The following is an 8,056-nucleotide window of genomic DNA, read 5'->3' as shown; positions in this document are numbered from 1 at the left end:
AATGACCACTGGCTTGATGGCCAATCTATTTCTGAGCTCGCCCCCACCCTCACCTCTCTTGTACCGCGTCGCCGGCGCCGCCGCACGCTGGTCCACGATGGGCTTGCCACTAACGCATGGATCGGAGACATCCACGGCACTCTTGGGCCCCTGGCGGTCATCGAATATGTCAACTTGTGGCGCAAGCTACAGTTAGTCACCCTCTCCGACGAGCCCGATCACCTCCCCTGGAGATGGACAACTAATGGAGTCTATTCTGCCAGCTCATGCTACCGTGCGCTGTTCCACGGCTCCACCTCGTCACCATGCTGGAAACTTCTCTTGAAGAGTTGGGCCCCTCTCAACAACAAAGTCTTCCTTTGGCTTGCCTACCTCGACCGATGCTGGACCGCCGAGCGGCGCGTGCGCCGTGGCCTATCCACCGGCCCAACCTGCATTCTTTGCGACCAGGAGGTGGAGTCAATAGATCATCTTCTCGCCGGCTGCGTGTTCTCTCGCATCACCTGGCACGAGATACTCTCTTGGTGTCGCCTAGTCGCCCCACCACTCGATGACGCCGCGAGCTTCTTCATCTGGTGGACTGCGGCTGCGGAGGCCTCCCCTGGCTCTCTGAGGAAAGGCCTCAACTCCATCATTGCACTGATCGCCTTGGCCATTTGGAAGCATCGCAATGCGGCTATCTTCGATGGTCTACGCCCCTCCACTGAAGACCTGATCAAGAGCATCAAGGACGATGCGCGCCTTTGGGCCAAGGCGGGCGCACCGGGCTAGCTAGCATCTTACCTGTAGCCTGACCTACCTGTTTTGAGGCTGAGCACCCTCCCGCCCTGCTCACCGCCGCGCCCTCCCAGACGCCGGCTTGTGTACGTCTGCGAGGCTGCACCCTGTAATTCTCTGTAACAGCTACTTCTTCTCCTCTATCTAATGAAATGATACGCTGCTAAGCGTATTCCCCAAAATATTTAATGAAAATCGTAGAGAGGGAGGCCTTTCTTCCATTGACTTGGAGGATATGCAAGTGTGGTGGCTAATAACCACCAGGTGAGGCGGTGGATAGTGTCAGGTTCGTGGCAGTGTGATTCTTGGGCTGGCACCGACGACACATCAATTAAGCGAACTGGTGTGTGACAAGATTGCTATGTGTGGATACCTCGAAGGCTTCGTACACTTCGATGGCAGATTGGTAGATCATCCCAGAGATATTCTCGCAGCTGGTATAACCTAGTTGACATGCTTGCTTTCAATGAAGCTATTAGTAATCAAGCACTGATTGAGATCCGTCTTAAGGGAAGGAAATTCACTTAGAGTAATATGCAGGATGCTCCCCTTCTTGAGAAACTTGATTGGTGTTTCACCACTGAAGAATGGACACTTAACTACCCAACAACTTTTGCTTATCCTCTGGCCAGAACTACTTCGGATCATATTCCCATCTTGATCAAAATTAGCACATCTATTGCTAAATCACAAACTTTTAGGTTTGAGAATCACTGGCTGCTTCATCATGATTTCAAGGATCTTGTCTCAAGGATTTGGACACAAGAAGTCCCAGTAATGGATAGTGCCAAGAGGATTGCAATCAAGCTCAAAAGATTAAGGAAAGGGATCAAATTTGGGCTAGAGATAAATCTGATCCCAAGAAGATCATTGAGAACTCTAACTTCATGATCTTATGTTATGATAATATTGAGGAATTCAGACCCCTGAGTCTTATTGAAGCTAATGGGAGGGCTATTATCAAATCATCTTGAAGATATCTTGGAGCACCAGAGACTTTACTGGAAACAGAGAGCTACCATTAGGCAAATTAGAGTGGGAGAGGCCAACACTAAATACTTTCAGGCAAAAGCAACCGTCAAATTAATACATAACAGTATTGCTATGTTAAAGGATGAAGATGGCAATGAACATCATGATCATAATGCAAAAGCTGTCGTCCTTTTTCGAGCCTTTAAGGAAAGGTTGGGCACTACTTCAACTGCACAGAACCCACTTCTCTTGCATCACCTTTTGTTGCACCATGAAGACTTGGATGCACTGGAAGCCCCATTCTCTAAAGAGGAAATTGACAAGGTGATCAAGGAGATGCCCACTGATAAATCAACAGGTCCTGATGGTTTTAATGCAGCTTTTATCAAACACTGTTGGGAGATTATTACACAGGATTTCTACAGGCTCCTTGAAGATTTTCACAAGGGAGTTGTCAACCTACAAAGCATCAACTAGTCGTTTATCACCCTGATTCCCAAAACAGATTCTGCATGCTCACCTGCAGAATTTAGACCCATTTCCCTCCTGAATTGCACATTGAAGATTATCACTAAGATTTTGGCTAACAGGCCGCAGAAGATTATTCTTAAGATGATCCATAAAAACCAGTATGGTTTCCTCCATAAGAGATGCATTCAAGATTGCCTTGCTTGGGGATATGAATACATCCATATGCCACCAATCAAAGAAGGAAATTGTACTTTTGAAATTAGATTTTGAAAAGGCTTTTGATATGCTCAATCATGAGACTCTCATTGATACCCTGAGAGCCAAAGGATTTGGAGATAAATGGATTAAGTAGATTAGGATGATCTATGGCACTAGTTACTCATCAGTACTACTCAATGGCATCCCTGGCAAACAATTCCTCTGCAAAAAAGGGTTCAGGCAAGGAGACCCACTCTCTCCTTTAAATCATGATGAATGAAGCCATGCGGAAATCACTGATTAGCTCTCCTCTTCAGCATAATTCATGTCTTGATTATGATACAATTTTAGTGGTCAATGCTGAGGCACAACAACTCACTCACATCAAAAGTCTTCTGCTTCACTTTGCTGCATATACTGGGCTCAAGGTGAATTACTCCAAATCAACCATGATTTCCATAAACACTCCTGAGGATAAGATGCAACAACTTTCTGAACTGCTGGGGTGTAAAATTGGAACCTTACCTCACACCTATCTTGGACTTCCTCTCAGCACCACCAACCCAAAGTTATTGATTATGTGCCAATATTGAGGAAGATTGAAACCAGATTGCTGATCTGCTCCACTTTGCTTTCCACTGGTGATAAGCTTACATTGCTCAAATTAGTCTTCACAAGCATGCCCACATTTTTATGTGCACCCTATCTTTACCCAAAACAGTGGTTAAGCAAATCAACATTTACCTCAAGCAATGTTTCTGGAGAAAATTTGGCACTCTTGAGTCTGGGACACCATTAATCACATGGGGCAAAGTATGCAAACCAAAAGAATATGGGGGGGTTAGGAGTTCTGGACATTGGCACTCATAACCAAGCACTCTTGATGAAGTTTCTTCACAAATTCCTCAACAAAGAAGATATCCCATGGGTGCATATAATATGGGAGACATACTATCAAACTGCTTTACCAGGTGATAGGACAGTCGGATCATTTTGGTGGAAGAGATCTGCAAACTACTGCCAGATTATAAGAGACATGCCATTTGTAAAGCAGGGGTGGGAGACACATCTCTCTTTTGGTCTGACAATTGGCTGGGCAGACCACTTTCCCTCACTTACCCTGAGCTTTCCTCATTTGCCATGGAAGATAATATCCCTTTATCTCAAGTGATGGAGCATCAGGACATCAGCCATGGCGGACGGCAAAGGCACAGATCCCGGGCGGCAAATTCCTTTGCCGTCAGCCAGCGGACGGCAAACTGTCCGTCTGAACACATGCCAACAAAGGCCTTCTTTGCCGTCCGCTTTGCAGAAACGGACGGCAAAGGATTGTGTCGTCCGCCATCCGAGGCCAGCAGACAGCAAAGAGAACGGACAGTAGTGGTGTGGGGTGAGAGCCGTTAGGGGGTTACCGGCGCTCTTTGTCGTCCTCCAGCGGACGGCAAAGAGCTTAGCTAGGCCAGCACTGGGAAGCTGCCACGTGGCCAGCTATACCGTCTGCCAGCAGACGGCATAGATGGCCCTGTTTGCTAGGCCTATTTGGTCACTTTGCCATCCGCTAGCAGACGACAAAATGACCAAATAGGCAGCCAGTGTTCCCAGTTTGCACAGGTGACTGCCACGTGAGGCTATTTATCCCCTGTTTTTATTTAAACCCAATTAATTAGACATGGTTTCAAACACAGATATACATGCATATATATCCAACATATCCAACAGCATGTCCAACAACATATTTCATCAAATCCAACAACATAGTTCAACAAAGTCCAACATATCCATATATACATAACCAGAAACAAGTTTCCAACAACATATCCATATAGACATACATATCCAAACAAGTTTTCATAAACAACAAGGAAGCACCAGAAGAATAGTGCACTCCATGAATCCAAGCTTCCTCATGTAAAGCAAATCTGCAAATTGGGAAAGATGAAAGTTAGAAGAAGAAGAAGAAGAAGAAGAATTTTTTTTCTTCTCTTTCTTTTTCTCCTCTCTTCTTTATCTTCTTCTTCTTCTTCTAACTAAGGTATGTAAAAATGCCATTTTATTGCTAAGCTAGGTAAAAATGCTAAGTGTAGGTCATTTTAGAGCTAAGCTAGGTAATAGGTCATTTGGGAGCTTAGTAAGGTCATTATGTCATTTTCGAGGAAAATAAGCTAAGTCTATATCATTTTGGAGGTAACAAAGATTATCATACCATTTTTGACCTAAGTATGCTAAGTATGTCATAAATGAACTGAATAAGCTAAGTATAGCTCTTTTTTTATCTAACTTAGGTTATGCCATTTAGGAGGAAAATAAGCTAAGTATCCATTTGTAAAGCAAAACACTAGAGAAAACTCACCCTCATCACAACAAATGTGATGAAGATCGCAACTAAGGTAACAATTGAACCAACGACAAAATGATACCAAGCCTCATTATCAATGGCATATTTTCTAATCTTCTTTAGCTTCAGGCGCATTGCATTCATCTTCATCTTGTGATCATCGATGACATCGGCAACATACAACTCCAATGTCATCTTCTCTTCTTCAATTATTTTAATTTTTTCTTTCAAATACTCATTTTCTTTTACAACTAAATTTAACTTCTCGACAAGAGGGTCGGTTTCAAATTCCGGTTCAGATACCTCCTAGATTAAAATATCTCTATGTCAACTTGATGGCCATAATTGTCATAAATGCGAAATGCAACAAATAGTTATGAAAGAGAATTTACCACATCCGAATCATAAAGCGGGCGAGGGCCGACAGGGACGGACATCAAGACCATGGCACTATGTATAAGAAACAATCATACAAAGTAAGAAAATTATACATACCAACTATATAAATCATACAATCATACAAATAACTATATAAATCAAGTACAATATAAAAATTTGAATACCTAATAATCACTATCGGTAATGACGTGCTCATCATCATCATCACTATCGGTAATGACGTGCTCATCATCATCATTAATAAATGCATCATCATGTGGAAAGCCACCTTTACGTAATCGTTCAAGCATTGACAGGTCATCTGCAGCAGTAACTTCTTCTTCCGGCTCTTCTTGTTCCGGCTCAGGGGTGAAGTCGGATTCACTATTGTTGTCTACTTCAATGTTCTGGGGTGGAGTAGAGTGGTTCTTGAAATGTTTTTTGGAAAGACGTGTTTCTTGGAAGAATTCTCCTTCGTCATATGTGTCTTGGTTAATGTGAGGTTCATAATCCTCTTCATTGGGGGGAGGTGGTCTAACACGTGGTGGCAATTCATAAACGACATCCCAACCACTAAGATTTGGATCACTTTGACAGGCCCACGGTAGATAGAAAACTTGGGTTGCCTGTTGAGGCGTAAAACCAAACTTCTGGAGGTCTTTACGCATTTCAAGCTCATCCCTCTTTTTATAGTTGTCGCACCGGGCACAGGGGCACCAGCTTAATTCCTGGCCATTTACAAATGCGGCTCTAACAAACCCCTTGGTTTTTGTTAACCATTTCTCGGTCCAAACTTTCTGACTAGTGTAACCGGTGTACATCCACGCACGATCACTCATATTGTCTTCCTACTGGACACACAAGAAATATATACATAATTAAGCAAACCATATCCATCAGTTAATGGAGTTTGTCTGTTTTATTACGTCCATGCAACCTACACGCTAATAGGTAAAGATAGGTCCTAATCCCACCCGAGTATGTGTAGATTGGGTTTGTTTTCCCATGCTCTGCTCCGGATCCGACGCAAAATTTCGACAGCACCTCCCCGCTGTTCTCCTGATACACGTCTCGGCAATAAGCAGAGAGGATGTGTATCCGGAGAACAACAGGGAGGCACTGACGAAATTCTGCATCGGATCCGGAGCAGAGCATATGGGAAAACGAACCCAATCTACACATACTCAGGCTGTCCATGGATAACATTGGACAATTCGAAAGAATCACAATTATAAATATGCAAATGCATGCATATTTACAGATGTAACCCTTTCGAACGGGAGACGCATAATGGTTACTCATACTGATGATTGACACCTATAGCTAGCAAGTTTCATCGGCACGAAGACCGGAACATAGCAAATGAAGGGGGGAGGAGGAGATGTCATTTGTGCTCACCAACGAACGCAGGGGCGGAGCTCGTCGAACACTAGACCCTCGCAGCGACAAAATAACTGCACATTTAAATCAAAAGATGAGTAACATAGCAATTTTGTTTCTTCCGTTGACCTAACTAATTAAATATTTACAACAGGACGAGCGGGTTAGGGGGTCCTTGGTGTCGATGGAACCCTAAATAGCAAGTATCATCGGTGCGAGATACATGCGGCGCTCGCTGTTGAACACTAGATCCACATCCCACAAGTGAAGCCGGCGCCCGGCGTCCCGCAACAATAGTTCTGGTGGCCGATGACGGTCGAACACCATCGCGAATTTGTCTGATAGCCTCTGCGATGAGGATTAAAGCCAAGTTTTGAAATTTCAAACAACCAAACCGACTTGAGTCAGTTTGGGTGTTTCAAGTTTCAACACTTGCCTTTCAATCGTCATCGCAGAGGCTGCCAGACAAATTCGCGATGGTGTTCGACCGCCATCGACGCCGAGAACAGTTGCTTTGGGACGCCGGACGTCGGCGTCACTTGTGGGACGTGGACACATGTATCTCGCACCGACGATACTTGCTATTTAGGGTTCCATCGACACCGAGGAACCCCCCTAATTAACCCGCTCGTCCCCGGGTGCCCCCTTTTCCTACTTCTTTTTTCATCTTCAACTTCTACTTCTTTTTTTCATCATCTTCTTCTACTACTACTTATTGTTCTTTCTTCTTCTTCTTCTTCTTCTTCTTCTTCTTCTTCTTCTTCCTCTTCTTCTTTTTCTTTTTCTTTCATCTTTCTTGATTATTCTTAAAAACAGGAAAAAAACCTAAACAAAACTATAAACTAAATGTAACCTAAAATAAACTAAATTAACCTAAACTAAACTAAATAACCTAAACTAAACTAACCTAATCTAAACTAAACAAACATAAACTAAATCTAAAAAAACAGAAGAAAAAAAACTCACCAGGATGAGGGGCGGGGCGGCGGCGGCTCGGGACGGGGGCGGGGCGGCCAGCGACTCGGGACGGGGGCGGCGCGGCGGGGCGGGCGGCGACGGCTCGGGACGGGGTCGGGGCGGTGCAGGGCGGGCGGCGACGGGGGTGGCGCGGGTCGGCGGCGGTTGAGGCACGGGGGCGGGGCGGGGCGGTGATGGGTGGCCGGCGACGGGGGTGGCGCGGGGTGGCTGGCGACGGGGGTGGCGGCGCGGGTTAGGGGCGGCGGCAGGGGTGAGGGGTGGCGGCAGCTCGGGCAGGGGAGAGAGAGAACGGACAGAGAGAGGGGGGCGCGGGCGCGGTCCCTCTTCTGCTAGTAGGGCACAGCTCTTTGCTGTCTGCTAGCAAACGGCAAAGAGCGTACCTAGTTGGGTGGGGCTGGGGGGAAACGGACGACCTAACGGCCATTTTCTTTGCCGTCTGGTGGCGGACGGCAAAGAAGTTTTGCCGTCAGCCAGCAGACGGCAAAGAAAATGGTCGTTAGGTCATCCTCGTAAGCCCGCCACCCATCCTCTTTGCCGTCAGCTAGCAGACGGCAAAGCTTCTTTGTC

This window comes from Aegilops tauschii, chromosome 5 (assembly GCF_002575655.3).
Source record: "Aegilops tauschii subsp. strangulata cultivar AL8/78 chromosome 5, Aet v6.0, whole genome shotgun sequence".
In the NCBI taxonomy this organism is placed as follows: domain Eukaryota; kingdom Viridiplantae; phylum Streptophyta; class Magnoliopsida; order Poales; family Poaceae; genus Aegilops; species Aegilops tauschii.
Note: the sequence above shows the minus strand (reverse complement) of the source record.